The sequence below is a fragment of the Castanea sativa genome, chromosome 7, assembly GCF_040712315.1.
Source record: "Castanea sativa cultivar Marrone di Chiusa Pesio chromosome 7, ASM4071231v1".
Lineage (NCBI taxonomy): Eukaryota > Viridiplantae > Streptophyta > Magnoliopsida > Fagales > Fagaceae > Castanea > Castanea sativa.
Window position 1 is genome coordinate 33,113,472 of NC_134019.1, and position 23,803 is coordinate 33,137,274.

The window sequence follows — 23,803 nt, forward strand, 5'->3', positions numbered from 1 at the left end:
GACTATGACTACGCCTGAAGCCGCTGTTAGGTCAAGGGAGGAAAACAAAGAACTTCAGCGCAGTACCAAAAAAGTTAAGGAAAATCACAATATTGATAATAGGTCAGACAACACCTCTCTGCGGGCTGGAGCAAGATGAGACTCTTACGAAGAGAGACTCACTAGAGAGGTGCTTGGAGCTTATGAACAGGCATTCAGGTTTGAACATGATATGGATACAGAAGTTGAATCTAACGACGAAAGCTTGGATATTGCAGCGGGGATAGCGGTTAATCTCTCTAGGACTAGGAAAACCAACATTAGAGCTTTATGGTCTAATGCTCTTATAATCAAAGTGATAGGTAAGACTGTTGGTTACCAATTTCTAACTTCACGTATTAGCTACCTGTGGAAGCCCAATGGTAGGTTGGATTGTGTTGACCTTGAGAAAGATTTTTTCTTAGTTCGTTTTTCGCTGAAAGAAGATTATGAAAGAGTATTGAGGGAAGGCCCTTGGTTTGTAGAAGGGCAGTATCTCTCCATCAAAAAATGGGGGCCAAATTTCAAGCCAGCTTCAGCCAGTGTATCTTCGGTGGCTGTTTGGGTGCGGTTTCTGCAACTACCCATAGAATACTAAGACCCATTAGTGCTTCGAGACCTCAAACAAGCCATAGGTCCAGTTCTAAGGATTGATACTCATACAACATTTGAAACTAAAGGGAGATTTGCCAAGATATGTGTTCAAGTCAATCTTGACAACCCGCTCATTAAGCTTATCCGGGTCGTTGGTATTGAGCAGCCAATGCAATATGAGGGCTTTGTTTCTCTTGTAGCCGAGTGGGGCATAAGGTAGATGGTTGTTCGTACATGGCTAGAGCTACATGCAGAGATGGTGAAGACAAGGTGGTGGAAGAGAGTCCAGCGGTCAAAGACCTTTCTGCCCCTACTGAAAATGCCTATGGGCCATGGGTGATTGTTACACGAAAGAAGCAAGTGGATAGGAAGGGTTTGAAAGATCTAGCCCATCCTTCCCAATTCGGTGCATCTCAACAGCTGAAGGTAAGGGCCCAAAACCCTTTTGGAAGCCCACCAAACCCCAAGATTGATATAGCAAGACTCTCGGATAATGCTAGAAAGCAACAGATCAAGCAACATGTAGAGGTTAGTGCGATTGTTGCAAATCACACTACCAAAAAGCTAGCCAAGAATATGAAAAGTTGGGTTCCTACTAACCTCTCAGTCAAACATCAAACCTGTGCTCCTAGAGCCACTTAAAATACTCACGTGTCAATGGAGATGAAGGCAAGCCATTTCTCTCATTCATGGGAAAGGAAAGAAGTGAAGTAAGATTTTGATTTCAAAATCACAGCCTTTAATCCGTTGGTTTTTACAGTGGGTAGTTCCAGTGGTACGAAATTTTGCATGCCAGTAGATGAGGATATTAGTGCTCGCAAAGATCAGGAATTAAGGGTAGGTGATGAAGTGATGAGCACTGATGAAACTGAATCAGCTCTAGTCCAAATTCCACTGCATGTTAACTCTAACGCACCCCCTAATTTGAAGGAGGATGTTAAGGACCCGGTAGCCACAGCTTCATTGAAGATCACTAACACTGTCCTTAAAATAATTGATCCCATGCTCAAACCATCTAAGGCTGTTGTTAAAGGAAATTCCAAAGCTAGCAGTGACCAAGTTGTGGTTTTAGTGAATCGCGAGGCTATTTCTGATGTCTTCCCAAAGTCATGTCAGCATGAGGAATCGATTGGTATGCAAGTTGACGACGGAGGTGAGTCCCCTACCTCTGTTTGATTTATTTCTTTCCTCTCCCTTATTTTAGATATGAATATTGTAATATGGAATTGTCAGGGTGCTTTAAGCCCCTCCTTTCAAAGTTTTGTCCATAATTTAGTTCAGATGCATTCCCCTGCTATTATGATCATAAAGGAAACTAAGATTAGTGGCCAGAAAGCCAATAATATCATTGATCGGCTTAATTTTGATTGGGCTATTCATGCCAATAACATTGGATTTACTGGTGGTTTGTGGGTTTTATGGGACTTAACTCAAGTGGTAATCTTTGAGCTATCCTCATCCGAGCAAGAGATTCATGCTTTGGTGTGAGACCTTTCCTCCAAATCCTCCTGGTTGTTGTCTGTCATTTATGCTAGTCCTAGATACACCGAAAGACAGTTGTTGTGGGATAATTTGTCTCAGGTTACTGAGCTTCATTCTTTGCCTTGGATTATTGTTGGGGATTTCAATGAGGTGCTTACCGGAGAAGATAAATATGGGGGTAGACCTATTAACATCTCTAGAGCAATCAAGTTTCAAGAATGCCTTAATAATTGCCGGATGTTTGATATGGGTTTCTCTGGTCCTCGCTTCACTTGGTCAAATCAGCAACCCTTAACCCACCTCATCCAAGAAAGAATCGATAGGGTTTTTGCAAACATTGACTAGAATGTACTCTATCCAGAAGCTAGTGTGCGTCATTTAGAGTGATCTCATTCTAATCATTGCCTTATTGTCCGATCTTTACATCATGATCAGGGGAACCCCTTCCCCAGGTCATTCAGATTTCAACCTATGTGGTTGTCTCACTCCTCCTTTCCAGACCTAGTTAAGGAGGCTTGGACAGGGCCTTCCAACTTACCCAGTGCAGTCACCTCTTTTACTACCTGTGCCAAAATCTGAAATAGGGATATCTTTGGTAACATTTTCCATAGAAAGCGTAGAATTTGTGCAAGACTAAAAGGAGTGCAATCAACATTAGGAAACAATCCTAACAATTTCCTCATTAATTTGGAAAAGTCCCTTTTAGAGGAATTATCTTTTGTTGCTTCCTTGGAAGAAGATTTTTGGTGTATGAAGTCAAGAATCTCATGGGTAATAGAAGGAGATAGAAATACTACTTTCATTCATAACTCCACTCTGATTCACCGCAGGAGGAATCGTATTTCTAGCTTGAAAGACCGCATGGGTAATTGGCTAAATGGGGCTTCTGAGATTGCAGACTTTATTAGGCAAGGTTTTCTTGAGTTATTTACTACCTCTCAATGCTTTGCCCATAGGCAAGTTTGGCAGCCCCCCTTTTGGAAATGTACATTACAAGTTGATGACATTTCCAAGTTGGAGCTTCCAGTCTCTGATGCTAAAATTCTTATTGCACTTCAATCTCTCAAACCTTACAAAGCTCCTGGTCCTAATGGGCTGCATGCAAGATTTTTCTAGCGTTTTTGGAGGGTTGTGGGCAATTCAGTGAAGGATGAAATCAAGAATGTGTTCATCAGGGAATAGTGCCTGAGTACCTTAATAGAATCTTGATTACTCTTATAAGGTCATAACCAAGCTGATTGTGGGCCGCATTCATCTGTTGTTGGATAACCTTATCTCTCTGCTTCAAATGGCTTTTGTTCCAAAGAGGAAGCGTGTTGATAATGCTATTATAATGTAGGAGTTGGTGCATACTATGTCAAAAAAGAAAGGCCGTCATGGTTTAATGGCAATAAAACTTGACCTGGAGAAAGTCTACAACCGCCTTGAGTAGAGCTTCATTAGAGACACCCTAAGGACACATAGTACCTTGAAAATTAGCTCTAGGGTAACTACAATATGTGTACCTTGGAATACTGTAGTAAACCTAGGTATATAGGTATTGATGGCATGCATGTTGGAGTAAAACTCCTGTATGAATACGTTGGGACACCTCAAGGGTTTCTCACATAGAAATGCCCATCCTTGAGAGCTAAACGCATTAGGTAGACGAGTGTCTAGAAATTTAGACAAAATGACCTGGCGTTTTGAATGAATCGCCTGGTCAAAAAAGTTCTCAAAGAAGTCATCTTGTGCCTTCTCATCACGGAACCAAACAGATTCAGAAGGAGTAGAAGAAGAAGAAGAAGAAGAAAAGGAACCATGACAAATTGAGTTTTTAGAAGGAGTAGATTTCTTAGGTGCCATGACAAGGAGACTAAACGAGAGAGAGGAAAAAAAACAAAGAACCACAATAGAAGGTAAGGCACAAGAAAGAAGAAAAACAACGTGCAATGCATGATAATTGATGAACATGTTATGTGCTAAAGAAATTGCATCATGGGTAGAAACCCAACCCAACCTAACAGCACTCACAAGATATAATAAGTCACACAACCTAGAATGCATGAAATATTGTTATAATGAACATAGAGTGCAATGCATGAGCATGTGAGATCAAATTAACAACACCCTACCCAAAAATTTTGACAAAAATACAAAAACCCCAAATTTTCCCTAAAACTTGAAAAATTAGGTCTAAATGCATGAAATGCATAAAGAAAGGGAAAATGAAGAGATTTAGAGCACTTACCAAGTGAAGGAAGCTTGGATTAGGCAGAAATCTTGAAGGAAGGAAGGATTTTGGTGAAAAGAAAGGGTTTGGGTCGAGAGAGAAGTGAGAGAGATCAAGATATTTGCAACGGTGCAAAACCAAGTTGGACCTCCGATGTATATATAGAAAATTCTGCTTGATAGATCGAGAAGGTATCAAGCTTTTATCGAGAAAAAAATCTCTATAGATCAAGAGGTATCGACAGCAAAAAATCTCAATAGATCAAAGGAAGCATCGAGCATCTATCAAGCAGACAAAGACTCCAAAGAATTTGGCTCAATGGATCAGGCTATTTGTAGAGAGGTATCGAAAACAAACCCAAAAATCTCGATAGAAAAGGCATGTATCGAAAGGTATCAAGAAGTTATCAAGGAGGTGTCAAGCTACTATCGAGATGTCTAAAAGAAGCTTTTCAAGAAGGAGAAGCAGCACAAGATGAAGGCAAACAAGATACACACCAAAACAAGCAATCATAGAGCATGTTAAGCATAAAAACGCAACCTCAACTCTAGATTCAAAGCATTCCTAGATAAAAAACACACCAAACAAGTCTAACCAATTTTGTTACAAAACATGTTTAGACAATTTAGAAAGCATACATTACCACATGTATTCCTTGTGATGACCAAATCACATTGTACTTGTACAATAGTATCAAGAGTAGCAAAGAGTATGCGTGTTGTATGTGAAACTTTTGCAAGAGAGCATAATTAAATCATTATATGAAAAGTGATGATATAGAAGGACCAAATACAATCACACACAATCATAACTGTTTGATGGGGACCATCACTTTCGAGGTACATCATATAACTCCTACATCTCCTAGAAACACGCTTGCAACCATATTAAAAACATTTTGATTCTTTTTGCCTTTCATGTTTTTTGCATATTTTTCTTTGAAGCATAAATTGGCATAACATATATAGGTATACAAGAGGGAAAAGAAATACCAAAATATGTAAGCCACACATCTTATTTTTGTTGTGCAAGTGCTACATCTTAACAAGGAGGACTTTTATGAATTGCACACAGATATTTTATGATTGACAAGTTTTAGTGATGAGATGATTTTTTATGCCTTTTTCTTAGGATTTTCTAGTTCTTCCTGTCAAAAAAAGTGATTTAAGATATGAAAGATAAGATATCAATCAAATCATACAAATCACATAAAAGAGTCATAAAGCTCACATTGCTTAGTTGTGCATAAAGATGCTCATCAAAGCTACAAGTGATACAAAGTTAAGAAACTTTGTTTCAAAGGCCATTGAAGGTACACAAGTACTAATATACACAAACACCCACTATTTTTGTATTTTTCTAATTTTTTTTATTAAAAAAAACTTAAAATAAAACAAAAACAAACAAACAAATAAAGCATCAAAACTAGACTGACTCAAACCACACAATGAACCATGCAAGAGATCAGAAAAGAGAAGAAATCACTTAGAATCTTTTTCCTCCAAACGGGAGACCTGGATGGGGATCCTTTTCTTTTTTTTTCATGAACCTTTGTTGAGATGGATAAGGAGGAGAGTTGAAACCATTGAAGTTCAAGAGAAGGATGACCGCCTTAAGAATTTCTCCAAGAGGGGCTAAAGAAAGTTGGAGTTGATTTTGGTTCCCTAGAGATGACACACTGTTACTTTGTTCAGTGGCTAACCACTTATGGCAATTTGGACGAGTGTGCCCAGATGCTCCATTGTAGCGACAAAAGTGGGGCTTCTTTGGTAAAGACTTCTTCTTGGCGGAGTGATGATTATTTTGCTTAGTCTCTTTCTTACCAACTTTAGGGGGTGCTCTTAGAATGGATTTTCCCTTATCTCTTTTATCCTCACTCACATTTTCAGTTTTAGGTTCAGTTACCTTAGAGTTATCATTATTAGTAGGTGGAACAAAAATAACTCTATTTAAAGCATTAGAAGAGGTACTACAAGATGAGAGAGAATGATCATACCCGAGACCTATTTTGTCAAATGCATACTTTTGGAAGTTTAGCATTTCATCTAGCTTGGTACTTGAAGTCCTTTCTAGTTGTGCTCTAGCTTGAAATAGTTCAACATTTAGATTCTTGGTCTTTTCAACAAGAAGATTGTTCTCAAATCTTATAGTTCCAATGGTCTGTTTAGCTTCATCAACCTTGGTGGAGAGTTCCTCAAGTTCCAACTCCACTTCATTGAGCTTTCTCGTAGCCAACTTGTAGAGCTTCTTATGCTTCTCAGAGACTTGTATAACTTAGTGTATGCAGTGTGGATGTCATCCTAATCATCCATCTTCTAAAACGTTGATTCCATAAGCTCTTCTTCCTCATCAATTAGGTCTGCTACTTCCTCAGTAGACTCAATAGTGACTGTGAAAGCACTCACTATCCCATCTTGATCAATTTCATCAGAATCTATTTCTGGTTCCGTATCACTCAAGGTGGCAGCTAAGGCTTTGCTTTTGCCAATGGATTTGAGATATGTGGGACACTCTTGCTTCATGTGTCCAAATCCTTGACACCTATAGCACTTTGGTCTAGTAAAAACATTGTTGCTTTGACCAGTATCCTTGAATTCTCTCTTGCCTTTGTCTTAGGACTTGAATTGAAAGAATGCAGATTGTTTGCGATCATTATCACTTGCTTTAAGATTCGTATTTTTGATGAACTTCTTGAACTGTCGGGTGATATAAGATTTTAACTTGGTATCCTTATCATTAGATGACTCATCATTATCATCATTTTTAGTCTTCAAGGCCATAATCTTTCCTTTGCCACCCTTGCCAACCCTAGTTCATAGGTTTGCAAGTATCCAATTAGTTCTGTCAAAGTAATAGAGTCAAGATCCTTTGATTCTTCAATGAGAGTGATCTTGGCATGGAATCTCTCTAGAAGAGATCTAAGGATCTTCTTGATAAACTTGGGCTTCAGAATCTGTTCTCCAAGATTGAAGGCTGAATTTACTATGTCTTTGAGCTTGGCATAGAATTCATCAATGACTCGTCCTCATCCATCCCTATTTCCTCAAAACTGGCAGTGAGCATTTGGAGTTAATTTTTAACAGCTTTGGTTCCCTTGTAGGTATTTTAAAGAATAGTCCATGCTTCCTTCGCATTGTCAGTGGAGGAGATATTCTTGAATTCTTCATTGGTCACAGCACTAAATAAGGCATTCAATGCTCTACTGTTAAAATTTGTAGCTTTGATCTTGGTTTCATCCCATGCAGCTGGTGGCTCTTCAGGTTTCTTCCAACCTACTTCAACTGCAAGCCATGCTTTCTCATCTAAAGACTTCAAAAAAGCTATCATGCGTACATTCTAGTATGCATAGTTAGTACCATCAAATAAAGGAGGAATAATCAGGGATTGCCCATAATCATAACTGCAGGGGCGATCCAATAAAGATTGAAACCTAATCAAAGTGTGCTTGCTCTGATGTCATTTGTTGGATTAAGATAGCTTAACACCGGTTAATTAATTCAGTTACCCAAGTTGATTAATTAGGTTCAATTGCATGCAAATCGTGAAGGCACCAACAAATCACCAAAAATGCTAAGTGGAGCGAAAAATAAATTAGACACGGTGATTTGTTGACAAATGGGGAAAATCTCACAAGGCAAAACCCTAATGAGTGATTTTAAGGTCACCACTCCCAAGAATCCACAAATCAACAATCAAGCAGTTACAAGTACAAGAAATCTTACCAAATACCTTGGTCTATCCTAAAATACCAACCTATAGTTGAACCTTTGCTCCAATACCAATTGGACTTGATCTTGTAGTAGCCTTCTTTCCTTTAATGCACAAACCTAAAATTTGTGACTATCCTTTTGCATGGATCCCTATATGTGACTAACTCCAGTAACTTAAACAGATGTTATTGGTTGCAAAGTTCTTCACTTCATCAACAATGAAGATCAGGAATTACAAAACCTTATGGTGTACAAACGCAGTAGTTTCACATAGAGAAAATAAGTCTCTTAATCTCTGTATCCATATCTGACGGCTCTTAAAAATAAGCCTTATATATGTTTAGGGTTATGAGAAAAAAAACCCTAAATATTTACACAAGCCTAGGCTGAATTTCAGATCTGAAAAACTGAAAATCATAAGTCTCGATAGATTGAGCTGCTGTCAAGCTATCTATCAAGCTTCACATTAAGTCTCGATAGTAGGCATCTATCGAGACTTAATGAACAGCTTTTCTTCACTTGTTTCTTGGACCAATCTTCATGTCTTTAATACTTGATTCGAAAAACATGTTTCTCGAAGTACTAAACCCATCTTAAATCTACCAAATTACAAGTAAAGTGTATTTTATCAAAGGATTAGCCAATTACAATAAAATATGACACTAATAAAACTTACAGGCAACTGACCCCACCTGCCAGAACCCGCTGTATATGAATGTTTAAGTCCATTTCATCATGCATTCTTGCTTTCGTAGCTAGACAATTCTTAAGTTAATTTAGTCATTGAGTGATTGGGTAATTCCATTTTTTATCTTAATAACAAATGAAAATGCGAAAAACTATCTTCACATAAGGTTTTTTTATTGATACAAACGAAGCGTTAAGGAAAATAATATATGAATTTTCAGTCAGAAAAGGTTTGGCTCCAAACATATTGGAGCTTTGAGCTTCAACCACCAATAGAAAAATGATGTGTCCCGTTATGTGCAGTGCATGTGGTTCATTTGGTTGATTGGGTTAAATAAGTAATGTGCATTGCACGTAACAAGGACAAATTTTATCTTTCTATAAGTGCTTGGAGCCAAACTTGTTTCATTCAGTTGATTATTTATTTGGATAAATACTAAGTGTTTGGTCTTTAAAGTTTACTTTAATATTTTAATTTCGTTGTAGAGTTTCAAAAGTATAAATTGAAGCATAAATTGGTCCTTATATAATATGGACTTGAAATAAGATTTGAAACTTACAAAGTTGTGTGGTTCTTTCTTTTTCAACCCATTCGGTTTCAAAATATTGGATAAGTAGATTATAGATTAACTCTTGACATTTTATTATACAGTCTAATTTACTTATTAATAAAAAACATGCGTATTTCACTAGAGTCATCCACATAAATAAATGTAAAAAATAAAATTAAAAACAAACTAGCATAAGTGAAAAAAATGCAATAAAATTCAAACCTTTTGATAATACTTTTTATATTTATTAGGAAATACATATATAAAAAAAATACTTTAGGTGTCTAAAGACTAATATTTACAAATATAAAAATAATTTTTTTTGTGCAATATTCCATTCCAATTCCTTCTCAATACCTCCCAAGGAAAATCCTGAATTGGAAGCCAAATTGATGGGTTAGTGCAAGCTTATCCATGCGGCAAATCTCCATCTGGCAAATCTTAAATTGATGGGTTAGTGTGAGCTTATCCATGTGGCTAATCTCTGTCTGGCCCAAGGAAACCACTGCACGCCTCCGTCACCTTTTGGGAGGCCTACGCCTCATATAAACTATCTACCTAAGACTGTCCCTTGACCTATAGGTCCTGACACAAGGTTAGAATTCTAGCTCTTTAATAACTAGTATATCTAAAAGTTTAAGTGTAGTATAAACTCAAACGAGCCATATTAGCCTAGTCTTTTGGTCTATTTGGTTCATTTTGGTCCTATGTCGTCCACTTTAGTCCGATTCGGTCTACTTTGGTTCTATTTGGTGCATTCAATCCACTTTGCTTTTATTCGGTTTGCTTTGGTCCTATTCAGTGCATTTGGTCATATTTGGTCCAATTCGGTTTTATTTAGTGCACTTCGGTCCATGCTGTCCACTTTAGTTTAATTTGGTCCATTTGGGTCCACTTGGTCCTATCCTGTCAATTTTGGGCCACATTGGTCTAATTCAATCCATTCGGTCCATTTTGTCTACTTTGGTCATATTGGGTCCATTTCGTCCACTTTGGTCATATTCGGTCTATTTTGTCCACCTTGGTTCTAATCGGTCCATTCTACCCACTTTGGTCCCATTCAGTCTTATTTTGTCCACTTTGGTCCTATTCCATGTGTGTCAACCTTGGTCCATTTGGTTCAATTCGGTCCATTTGGCATTTTTGTGCACTTACATAATAGGAAAAGACAGGTTTGAGTTGAAAGTACTCTAAATCTAATATTTAAAAAGAAAAGATCTTAAACTTGTAATATCTAAAATGTTAACCATATTATTCTTAAAAAAAAAAAAAAAAAAAAAAAAACCTTAAGCATATCATTTATTGTTATTATGTTTCTATTGAGTAACATTAAACTAGCATTTCAGTTCACTTTGGTCCACTAAATTTAAGTGGAAGTCTTAAAGCATGAAGGTTCTGAATATATAAATGTAATCTTTAGGGCAATTACTCATTTATTTTAACCTCATTACTTTTAAATAAATTGCATGAGATTGGTTCAAAATAAATAAATAAATATATCTATACTATATATAAGAGGATTCCCCTCTTTCAACTGGAATTTTTTTGTTGTTCAAAAATACCTTCATTAATGAATGGTAACTTTATTTAGAAATAGGGTCATAAATGTTAAATAACAAAATTCATTTTGAATTCAAAAAGAAAACTCCTAAAATTTAAGACTTTTTTCCTTCACATTCAACAAAAGAAATTACAATTACTACTTATCTCAAAAGTTTATCCTTTTTATTTGCTTGAAATTTAAAAAGAAAAAATTTATAAATTATAATAGATGCAAATTTCATTCTGAATTCAAAAAGAGAATTTCTAAAATTTAGGATCTTTTTTCTCTTCACGTTCAAAAAAATATTTCTAAATTATAATAAATGCAAATTATTAACCTTTACCCCAAAAATATAAAAGAGCTTCTGAGCATGCATTCTTCTAAAAGTGTAGTTGCAACTCAATATGATTTGAAGCTCAATGCGATAGAAGAAGTTCAAAGTTTTTTGAAGCTCAAAAATATTTATGCTGGTCAATCGGATTTAAAACTATTTTTAAATACAACATACGTTATAGATACATTTTTATCTGCAGCTAATTGGTGCAGATTTTTAACCCACCATGGAAAAGAATGAGCGGGCAATCAAATATATCAAGGAATGCTGTCATGTAAAATAGTTGCCACAAGGCCCCACAAACCAGTGACCGCTTCAAAGTTTCAAACTATCTAATGTTTTTTCCCATTCTTAAACTGACCGAAATAGACTTTATTCATGCACCTTATAAAGACCTTTAAATGATAGAAACTGGACTTTATTCATGCACCTTATAAGACTTTTACATGATAGAAATTCCAATCTAACAATGAGATAGAGATAAACTTAAGCTATCATAAAACAATGAGATAAGAGATAAGATAACACCTGTAGTAGAACAATGCTTTTGAAAATATCGACACAGAGGATATTTATTCAAAAAGAAAAACCCATCAACTAATACTCAATTAAATTAGTACAGATACGGCTAAACCACCTAGCCTATCGCGGCTTTATAGTTTATACAGACATAGAGTTCAAATTGGATTTAAAATAGGGAAATAAGTGTTCCACACATACCATTTTACACAATTTTATAGAGACCAAAAAAAAAAAAAAAACAATTGAAAATATAGTGTAAGAACTAAATTTGGAAGTGTTAAGACATATGTGTTTCATGTGAGGAACATATGCCATCATGTATTGGTTAATCCTTCAACAAAATGCACTTTACTTGTAACTGGGTAGATTTAGGATGCGTTTAATTCTTCAAGGAACAAGGTTTCAAGTTCAAGAGTTAAAACCATATAAATCTGTTAAAGAAACAAGTGAAGGAGTGCTAGTTTTTAAAACTCGACAGCTAGTATCTATCGAGGTTTAAAAATCTGTTTAAGCCCGATGCTCGACAGCTGCTCAATAGATAGGGTATTTACCGAGATTTATGAAAAACATATTTTTAGCTCTGATTTTCATTCCAATCCGTTAATAGATGTTTGAGCTTTCTTTTCTCACAACCTTAAACATATATAAGGATTGTTTTAAGGGCCGTCACAGCTGATGCACATCAATGCAAAAGTTCTTCACAAGCATATTGTGAACTAGAGACATATGCCCTAGTTCACCTTTCCCTTATAGAAACTGCGGTGTTTGTACACCGTAGGGTTTTGTGACCAAGGAGTTTTGTGATCTTCATCGTGTGATGAACTGAAGAACTTTGCAAACAACATCCTTCTTAAGTTGGTGATTAAGTCGCGTATTGAGATTTGCGCATCTATTGGTTAGTCACATACTGGGAGCGATGTATTAAAAGGAGAGATTGTCACTATAAAACAAGTCCAATTGGGTATTAGGGTAAGGGTTCAACTATAGGTTGATATAAGGTATTGAGATTCTTTTACTTGTAACCGCTTGTTGTGATAATAGTGAATTCTCAAGAGTAGTAACTTAAAAATCATTTAGTGGGGTTTTTGCTTTAGAGGTTTTTTCCATTCGTAAACAAATCACTGTATCAACTTTAATTTCCACTGCATTTTATTTAATTGGTGATTTGTTTATGCTATCACATGTATTGCATGTTAATTTGATTAATTAATAAACTTGGCTAATTAATCAATTAATTCATCACAAGGGATCAATATATTCTTGGCCTATCAATTGGTATCAGAGCAGGCACACTCTGATTAGGTGTTAATTTTTGCTATGTGATCTATTGACCCCTGTTTGTCATGGATAGAGGACAATCACTTATTATACCTCCGTTATTTAATGGTACTAACTATGCATACTAGAAAGTATGCATGAGAGCTTTCTTGCAGTCTCTAGATGAGAAAGTGTGGCAAGCTGTGGAGATAGACTGGACCAAGCCAAAAGAAGTGTTGGCCAATTGGGATGATGCTAAGATCAAGGTGGCAAACTTTAACAACAGGGTATTAAATGTTTTATTCAGTGTTGTCATGAATGAGGAGTTCAAGAAGATATCCTCTACAAAAACTGCTAAGGATGCATGGACCATCCTCCAAGCAACCTATAAAGGAACCAAGGTTGTCAAGGACTCGAAGCTTTAGAGGCTCACTACAAGCTTTGAAGAGATTAAGATGGAGAAGGATGAGTCATTTGATAAGTTCTATGCCAAGCTCAAGGACATAGTGAACTCAGCTTTTAATCTTGGGGAAACCATTCCCAAACCCAAGATTGTGAGAAAGGTACTCAGATCTTTACCTGAGAGATTTCATGCCAAAATCACAGCTGTTGAAGAATCAAAGGACATCGACAAAATTCCTTTGACAGAGCTAGTTGGCAATCTGCAGACCTATAAGTTGGGTTTGACAAGAATTGGGAAATCAAGTAAGGGTAAGAGCATGGCAATGAAGGCCAAGAGTGAGTCTTCAGACGATGAAGATTCTAAAATAAAGTCCTACATTACTAGGCAATTCAAGAAGTTCATGAAAAATGTCAATGCGAAGGGCTTCGACAAGAACCATAAGCAATCTAGTTCTTCTCTGTTTAAGAACCAAGATAAAGGGAAGAAGCATGCTAGGGATGGCGATCAGTACACTACTCCCTAAGGACCCACGTGTTTTGGGTGTCAAGGTTTTGGACACATGAAACATGAGTGCCCCACATATCTCGAGACCATTAGGAAAGCAAGGCACTTGCTACTACATTGAGTGACACCGAATCTGAGGATGATTCTGAAAATGAGGATGATAAAATCCTAAATGCCTTCACCGCCATTGTCAATCCTACTGAGGGGGTTGTAGAAGATGTGAATGAAGAAGTAGACTTGGTGAAGTCAAAGTTTGAGAATATGGATGAACAAGATGATATCCACACAACCTATGCAAACTTATACAAGGTCTCTGAAAAGTATGAGAAGTTGCATAGGTTGGCCACTAAGAAGTACAGTGATGTGGAGCTCAAACTAGAAGAAATCTCCACAAAGTTTGATGAAGTCAATTAGACTACTAAAGCACTGAGGTTTGAGAACAATTTCTTGGCTGAGAAGACCAAGAAGCTTGAAGCGAAGCTGTTTTAAGTCAGAGCTTAGTTGGAGAGGACGTCAAGTGCAAAGCTTGATGAGATGCTCAGTATGCAGAAATCTGCTTCTGATCGAATCGGTTTAAGGTACGATTTCTCTTCTCTTAATATTGCTTCTTCAAGTACTAATGTTTTTGTTTCTCTTGCTAACAATGTTGAATATGAAAATAATGATGTCAAAACTGTGTTAGCTAATAAGAACATAGACAAGGGTAAATCTACCTTAGGAGCACCCCCTAAACTTACTAAGAAAGAAACTAAAAACCCTAAGGCCAAAAAGGGTAATACTCAAAAGCCTAAATAGAAGAAGCATCATCTCTATCATCATTGTAGAGCAGTTGGACATACTCGACCTAATTGCTATAAGTGGCTAGCCATTCAATAGAGCAACAACATGGTCTCATCTGGAAACCTGAGTCAGTTTTCATCCTTTCTTGCTCCTTTTGGAGATCTCCTTAAAGCCCTCAAATTCTTTTTGAACTTGAACGATTGCAATTCTTCCCCCTTACCGTCGGTTCAAGGATTTGCTAAAAGGAAAGGTTCCTGCAAGGTGTGGAAGGGAAAAGGCTCTAAGTAATTTAGTCACTTTTCTCTCTTTCCCTCTATTTTTGTGTTTGCATTTCTTGTGTGTTTTGCTTTTTTGTTTTGAGTCAGTCTAGTTTTTATGCATTGCTTTGCTTAACATGTTTTTGTTTATTTGTTTTTCAGTTTTGTTTTTTTTTTTAAAAAAAAAAAAATATGAAAAATACAAAAACAGTGTGTGTTTGTGTACATTGGTACTTATGTACCTTGAATGGCCATTGAAACAAAGTTTTCTAAACTTTGTATCTCTTGTAACTTAGATTAGTATTTCTATGCACAACTAAGCAAGTGAGCTTTGTGGCTCGTGTTTGTGATGAGTAAGATTAAGTAATCTCTTATACTTAATATTCGTATCATTCTTTTTGATGGGAATGACTAAAAAAATCCTAAGAGAATGATATAAATAATCATCTCACCACAGTTGCCAACCAATCATGAAATGACATCCTGTATGTTTCGACATAGCAAAAGTGCAGGGTCAAAGCTAAACATAATTGGGTATTTCTTTTCTTTCTCTTATATGTCCATGCATGATATGCTTAATAAAAGAAAATATGCAAAGTAAAATTAAAGCAAAAAGAATCAAAATGCTTTATATATGATTGCAAGTATGTCTTCTAGGAGATGTGAGAGTTATAGGATGTACCTCGAAGGTGATGATCCCCATCAAGCAATTATGATCGTGTGTGAGTTTAATTGATTCGCTTATATCTCAAATTGTCATAACATGTAAACACTTATGCAATCTTGCGATGTTTTTCACACACAACACGCAACATTTTTTACTATTTTTTATACATGTGCAGGTACAATATGATTTGGCCATCACAAGAAATACATGTGTTAATGTATATCCACTAAATTGTCTTGACTTGTTTTTGAAATATAAATTTGGTTAGACTTGATTAATGTGTATGTGTATGTGTTTTTGATCTAAATGCTTGACATTTTTCTTGATTGAGAGATGTTTTTGAGAGCTAAAATTGTTGTTTGGATATTTGGTTAAGTAGTATGCTTAATTGCATTCATGTCTGTGTTTTTCTCTTTTTGAAAAAATGTTTTAAACAATCTCGACAGCTTCTTGACACCTCTCGATAGCTAAGCTATCTATCGAGCTCTTCAGCTTCTTTTTATCGTAATCTCAGTAACTTCTCAACAGCTTCTTGATCTATCGAAAAAGTTTCTGTCTCCTCGATAGATGCTCGATAGCTTCTCAATTCATTAAGCCCTTTTTGCTGTGGATACATTTGGATAGCTGCTCGATAGCTATTTCTCGCTTTTTAATTCTCGACAAATCTCGACACCTCTCAATCCATCGAAAAATTAGGATTTCTATATATAGGATCCGAGCGACTTTTCTCTCATTTCTCCTCGATCTCTCTCGATAGTTTCAAACTTCTCACCTTCCCAAACTCCTCTCTCTTCCCTACTTTCTTTTTGGTTTAGAGATCACTTCCTCTCCCTGGTATGATTCTCTTTCACTCCTTTATCATGCATTTCATGATTTTTGACCTAATTTTTGGGATTTTTGATAAATTTTGGGGTTTTTCAAAATTTGGAGTTTTTGTGAAAATTTTTGGGATGGGTTTTTGGTTAAATGATTTAAAATTGTCATGCATTGCATCTCATGAACATTTTAACTATATTTTCATGCATTATAGATGTGTGCTATATATGTTGAATTGTTGTGTACTGTTAGGTTTGGATTATGCTGAGCCCATAATGCTTTTAAGTTTGCATGTCATATGTTCATGCATACGTACCTTCATTTCTTTATATTCTTATATTCAATTGTTTGGTATTCTTCTGCTTGTCTCCCTCTCTCTCCTTCTTTTAGTTTGCATCATGGCACCTAAGCTTAAATCCACTCTGGCTCGGAACCCTCTTTGTTCCGTGGCATTTTCCTCTGATCCTTCTTCTTCTCATCTTCGGTTCCATGATGTGAAAGCCTGTAAGGACTTCTTAGAGAACTTCTCTTGACGAGGCATTCATTCGGAACGCCAAGTCATTTTGTCGGATTTCTCCAATACTGACCTTCCCACTATCATCTACAGTAGGGGTTGGGATTCATTGTGTGGCGTCTCGGTCACTTGTCCTTCCATGATCATACAGGAGTTCTACTCCAATATGCACGGATTTAATTATTCAATGCTTTATTTTTCTACTTGCGTTTGAGGTACGTGCATTATGGTCACTCTGGATATTGTATCCGAGGTGCTCCATGTCCCGAGGGTGGCGTATCCTGACTACCTCAGTTGTGAGTGTCTTAAGACTGTGTTTAAGGACGAGCTTATATCTTTGCTCTGTGAAACTCCTTCTGATTGGGGTGATCGTTAGAACACCCCTTGCTCAAACTTTGCTAAAGGTCCGAGGTTTCTAAACATGGTGATGACTGTTGTTCTCTATCCTTTGTCTCACTATAACTCTATCATAGAGCCTTGTGCTTGATTTTTGCTACCCTTCCTAAAGAACCTCACTATAGACTTCCTTTCTCATTTCATCCTCTCCCTCATAGATGTATATAGGGATATGGCGACTCGTGATAAGCTTATCTTTCCTTCAGCTATCACGAGGATCCTTCGCCATTTTTCTGTCTCCTTTCCCCTTTCCGATCATTTTCCTGTCATGTGTGCCATTGATGCGGCGACTGTCAGACGGAGTGATGCCCAGCTTCGATCGAAGCGGCCACGGACTAAGATGGCAACACTTCTAGCTTCTTCAGCTCCATCCACATCCGCTCCTTTTTCTTCTACGGATGGTGTGACTCTTGAGGCGATTATGGCGCAGCTTCAGCGCATGGATGTTTGCCTTGACACTTTTAGCGATGAGTTGTGTCAGGTGAATACCCATGTCTGTCGTATTGCACGACAACAGGCTTGCCTTGGTGGCTTTGTTGAGTCTTCCACTCCTTCTCCAGAGACTTCTGAGGATGAGGACGACAATGGCGGTGATGCTAAGGATGGTGGTGTTAGCTCCTCTAGCAATGATGAGATAACTGCTTGAGTTACTTGTCCTTTGTCATTCATGACAAAAAGAGGGAGTAGTTTTGGGTATGAAAGTAGTCATGTATTTAGGGAGAGAGTTAGCATAAGAGATTTTTGTCGGGGAGAGTGTCTATACTTTGAGGGATGTAGTGAGGACTTATGTACCTTTTCTTTTCTTTATCTTTTAGATATTTTGTTCATGTACCTTTGGTCTTGTGACTACTTTGTGCTAGCAAACCTTGTATTCATTATTGATATATATATATATATATATATATACATACATACATATATATATGATGAGGTTGTTATTACAGTTTTTTCACCTATCTCTTCATGTGTTGTTTCTTTTCTCTCTTTATGCATATGCTTCTTATATATTGTATGCAATCTTTTAATTCTATTTCATACTAAGATGCCTTGATGAGTTTTGTTTAAAGTATTTCAGAAATACAGGTTGTCAAAATCTTTCTTGCCATGAACTCTCTTCTTGCAAAGATTTTCAAGATTTTGTGTTAAGATAGATTTTATTGTATTCAACAAGTGAATATAAGTTGAGTGATTTATGACTTCTCTAATATGTTCATTTGTTTGTTGTGGTTTTGTCACGGATTGCCAAAGGGGGAGATTTTTAGGACATATGTGTTTCATGTTAGGAACATATGTCATCATGTATTGGCTAATCCTTTGACAAAATGTACTTCACTTGTAATTGGGTAGATCTAGAATGTGTTTAATTCTTCAAGGAACAAGGTTTCAAGTTCAAGAGTTAAAACTATGCAAATATGTCCAAGAAACAAGTGAAGGAGTGTTGGTTTTTAAAGCTTGACAGCTAGCTTATATCGAGGTTTAAAAAGCTATTTAAGGCCGATGCTCGACAGCTACTCGATAGATAGGGTATCTATCGAGATTTATGAAAAACAGATTTTCAGCTTTGATTTTCATTCCAATTCGTGAAGAGATGTTTGGGCTTTCTTTTCTCATGACCCTAAATATATATAAGAATTTTTTAAGGGTCGTCATAGCTGATGCACATTAATGCAAAAGTTCTTCACATGCATATTGTGAACTGGAGACATATGAGCTAGTTCATATTTCTCTTGAAGAAGCTGTTGTGTTTGTACACTGTAGGATTTTGTGACCAAGGAGCTTCGTGATCTTCATCATGTGATGAACTGAAGAATTTTGCAGACAACATCCTTCTCAAGTTGGTCATTAAGCCGCATATTGGGATCCGCGTATCTATTGGTTGGTCACGTATTAGGAGCCGTGCATTAAAAGGAGAGATTGTCACTACAGAACAAGTCCAATTGAGTATTGGGGTAAGGGTTTAACTGTAGGTTGATATAAGGTACTGGGATTCTTTTACTTGTAACTACTTGTTGTGATAATAGTGAATTCTCGAAAATGGTGATCTTAAAATCACCCGGTGGGGTTTTTTCCTTAGAGGTTTTCTCCATTCGTAAACAAATCACTCTATCAACTATAATTTCTGTTGCATTTTATTTAGTTGGTGATTCGTTTGTAGTACCACGTGTATTGCATATTAATTTGATTAATTAATAAACTTATCTAATTAATCAATTAATTCATCACAAGAGGTAATATATTCTTGACCTATCAGGAAGCCCAAGCCCACTTAGAATAGTAGTGCTTTGTTCTTCAACCCAAGCCCAAACAATAGAATTGTTTTGTGTAGAGGTTGGAAGGCAATTATGACATAGTTGCAAATTAAGCCTAGGGCTAATGAAGTGGTTCTCAAATAAGGAAGAACAAAACAAGTAGTTGTTGAGAAAAAAAAGTTCTCCTTGGTCATTTCTGAGGATGAGTTCTTATATATGTCTTACTCTGGTTTTTATCAAGCTATACACTGTTCACTTTTCTATTTCTTACTCTTTCACTTTTTCAAACCTCCCCCTTTGCTGTAAAACTTCATTTCTCTTATATATCACCCTTCTTGACATCTTAGCCCTCCACTTGCATGCCTCATAGCTCTTCTCTAGATACTTGTCCCATCAAGGTTCTGCTGAAGGTGGTAGAAAGGGTTGCTAGCTATGAAAATACTGTTCAGTAGTCATATCCTCATTAACGTAGCTGATAAGGTTGTTACAGTGCATTTAATGCGGGGGTGGAAAGTATACTCTTTTAGGAAGCTTCCTCCCACCGTACTGATCCTCTCCTACACCATTCCTCCCAGTTGAGCGCTCATAAGATGCTAAGTTTCCTCCTCATCTTCTTCTTGGGTAGACCAACTCCTAAGGTCAGATGTGCTTTTATAAATGATTTGATGCATGACACTCTGCCTCTTATTTTTCTCGGTTCTCGAACACCCCACATATAGAATGGGCAAATGTAATATACTTTTTTACCCTTTTTTTTTTTCAAACGTTTTGATCAAACACACTTAGGATATGTTTGGTAACTGTTTTTTCCCCTTTTCTTTTGTTTCCAAAAACAATTTTCTACTTTTGAGACTAAAAAAATTGTTTGGTAACTCAAAATAGATAGAAAACAAAAACTATTCTCAAAACTAATTTGTGAAGGAAACTGAAAACATGCAAAAAGCTATTTTCAGTTTTTAGTTTTCAAAAGTCAATGAAAACACATATTTAATTTAATGAATTTGTCTCGTTTAATGAGTTAGGATTAGAGTTCAAATCTTAAAAACAACATATTTTAGTATATTATTTTTTTTAAAAAAAACTATATATATATATATATTTTAAATTGCAACTAACCAAACAATTAATTTAATAAATTTGTCTCATTTAATGAGTTAGGATTAGAGTTCAAATCCTAATAACAATATATTTTAGTATTTTTTATTTTTTAAAGAAACTATATATATATATATATATATATATATATATATATATATATATATATATATATATATATTTAAGTTCCATCAACTTGTAAGCTAGCTTTACCATCTCGAGTATATTCTTGGCATACCTCGCTGGTTAGTTGTCAAGGGATTCCATCAGTTCACGTAGGTTTCATCCTTGAATTTGTCCTCAAACCAGACTTCAAATTTGTTTTTCACTCTAAAAGAAGAAAATTTTTTTTGCGGAAACTTCTCCTATTTGTTAGTACTATTTATTGTATGACTTAAACAACAATCCATAGCTCAATCAGCACTCATATGGCTTGCCAAATAATCTCAATTCCTGCCAAATATACCATGATAAATGGCAAATTGGCAACTGAACCTAAAGCAGGGGTTGTCCCCAAATTTTGGAAAGCATAAGAGAAAGAAAAGAAACGAAAACAAAAAGGAAATCGCTACAGGTACTGAAAATATGCACCGAATTCTTCACAACTTATTGCTTTTGTATTGCAGTGCCAGGCCTGGGGTGAATGCTTGTGAGACGGGTGTGAAAAATCCAGTGCATTTTTTTGGTGCCTATGGCACTACTCAAACAAAAGGATAGGAAAGGCCACAGTGCTTATTGCTTAAGGTGTTTCAACTTTTGAGTTTTAAATCAATAGTATAAGAGTTGACCTTAGATAACTAGCTATCAACATGCACGCACCATCCACTCTCTTGTGGTAAATATCTAAAAGTGTGCTGCGATTTTACAAGGACGCTATACACTATAGTCCTAAAATAATGGAACATTAAGCATATATTATACTTGGTTCTCCCTATTTACAAGGTTTCTCAAATCTCATCCATGAACAATAAATCAAATTAAATGATGCATGTTGAAAGAGGATATGAAAAAAAAGTAGAGCAAGCAAGGTTAATATCCAGAGTTTCCAAAAATGAAGTCAGTCCGTCAGTGGAGCCTGCTAGCATTGGACTGTACTCATATATGCTGTAAAGAATGCATGTACTGTGTTTTTTGGAGAGAAGTGCTCCTACCAAATTAATAAAAGAGCATTTTCCATCCTATTATTACTCATAATAAATTTGATCTGGTGCTAGCAGAGCATGTACATATACAACCAACAAACAATGAGTTTGTAACTACGTACTAAGTATGAATCATGCTAATGACTTTTAGGCCAAATGGTATTTATCTTGTGTTTTGAACAAAGACTTCCAGAATTCAAATTCCTCCATTCTCATTTAAAATGTATTAAAAAAAAATCTACTAATCAAAATTCATGGATATATCTATTTTACAAACTAGCTATGTTGGTAGTTGAGCTTATGAAATTTGTTGCTTTCGACTGGTTAATTTTTCTATACTGCCAAACAGGGTAATTATTCAGTATTTAAACACCCCAATAGAAGAAAAAGGGGGTAAAAAAAGCTATTCCAAACTCTGATTATAATTCTCAGTCTTCCTCAATCCTCACCTTCCTCTTCTCTTCCATTCCATAATAATTAGATTTTTATCAGTCTCCATAATAACTATTATTCCTTTTTCTTCTTTTGGGTTGTTAATAAAAAGAATTATAATTCTCAGTCTTCTTTTGGATTTTTATGTTAGTAAAAAGAATTATAACCAGAATTTTGTTTATATAATTATTAAGACACAAATGATCCATAATGATTAGTAGTATAATTTACAAAAACATATTTTCATAGAACATAAATCATGTTAAATTACCTTAACTCAGGTGGGTACTGAGGCCACTGGTTTTTCCACTCCGTGACTTCCTCATCATCAGGCTCAGGCGGGACAGTAACGGGATCATTTATGGTAAAATCAAACACCTCCCTCCAATCCTTAACATTCTTAGTATGTTCATTGTCATAGTGACCATACACCTTTTTCTCACTCTTCCTCACCTTACTCTTCTCTTCCGCACTCAGCGCAGAGAATTTTCTCGATGCACTATAAATCTTCTCGCGCTTCTCTAAAGGCACCCCATGGTTGATCACCTGGAAGAACCCCCACTCCTTGCATGCACTGCCTATCTCTTTGACAAGGCCTTCAATGGCAGAAACTGTTGGGTGCACTGCACCTTGAGTCCAGCCCACTTGTAATAGACATGCTCATTTAACGAGCTTGTCTTTGATGTTTTTATCTTTTCTTCGTCATGTACAAAAGTCAGCATGAGTTGTTGGAATTGGTTGCTTAGGAGTGTTGGACACGATGAGGAGAAAAAGAAGAAAAGAGGGGTTGATACATTAAAGGCCATTCGGCCAAGAGAGTTTGAAGAAAGAGCTTTGGTTGAAACAGAGTCAAAGTGAGTGGCTTGCATTTATTGTGACTAGATGTGAAGTGAAAGGGAGAAAAGAAGGAAAAGATGAAGCAATAAAAGGAGAGGCCATTCGGCCATTTGAAGAAGTGAAGAAAAAAAGAAGTGAAGTCCCAGTGTGAGGACTGGTGCAATCTTGAAGAATTGCGGGAGTGAGAGCAAGCAAAAGAGAAGAGAAAAATAGAGAGGATAAGAGAAAATACACAGTGAGGAAGAGAACAATGAGTGAAAAGAAAAAGAGAGTTTTTTTTTTTTTTACTCAAATTGTATCTCTAAGTTTTGTAATCTCTATATAATATAGTGAAATTATTCGGAGTTTGTCCCGTAGTTTTTCCCTTCAAGGAGAAAGGGTTTCCACTTAAATCTTTGTGTTCTTGTGTGGTTGTACTTCCGCTGTGCTTGCTGAAATTTATTCACAATTATATAGAATTTTTCCCAACAAGTGGTATCAGAGCGTAGGTTCGATTGGGAGCAATGGCCGGAGAAGAAGGAAAGACATTAGGAATCGAGAAGTTTGACAACACAGACTTTGGCTATTGGAAGATGTAGATCGAAGATTATCTGTATGGGAAGAAATTACATCTTCCTCTTTTGGGAAGGAAACCAAATAGTATGGAAGAAGAAGAATGGAGTCTTCTTGATAGACAAGTTCTAGGAGTTATACGATTAACTCTGACAAGATCAGTTGCACACAACGTTATGAAGGAAAAGACCACAGTTGATTTGATGAAGGCTTTGTCTAGTATGTATGAAAAGCCTTCGGCTAACAATA

General features: G+C 36.3%; 1 pseudogene; it reads right to left on the minus strand.

Annotated features, from left to right (window-relative positions):
* The window catches only part of LOC142644343 (jasmonate-induced oxygenase 2-like), a 38,880-nt pseudogene extending 15,846 nt beyond the window's left edge, over window positions 1–23,034 (minus strand).
* Between the last annotated feature and the right edge of the window lie 769 nt (window positions 23,035–23,803).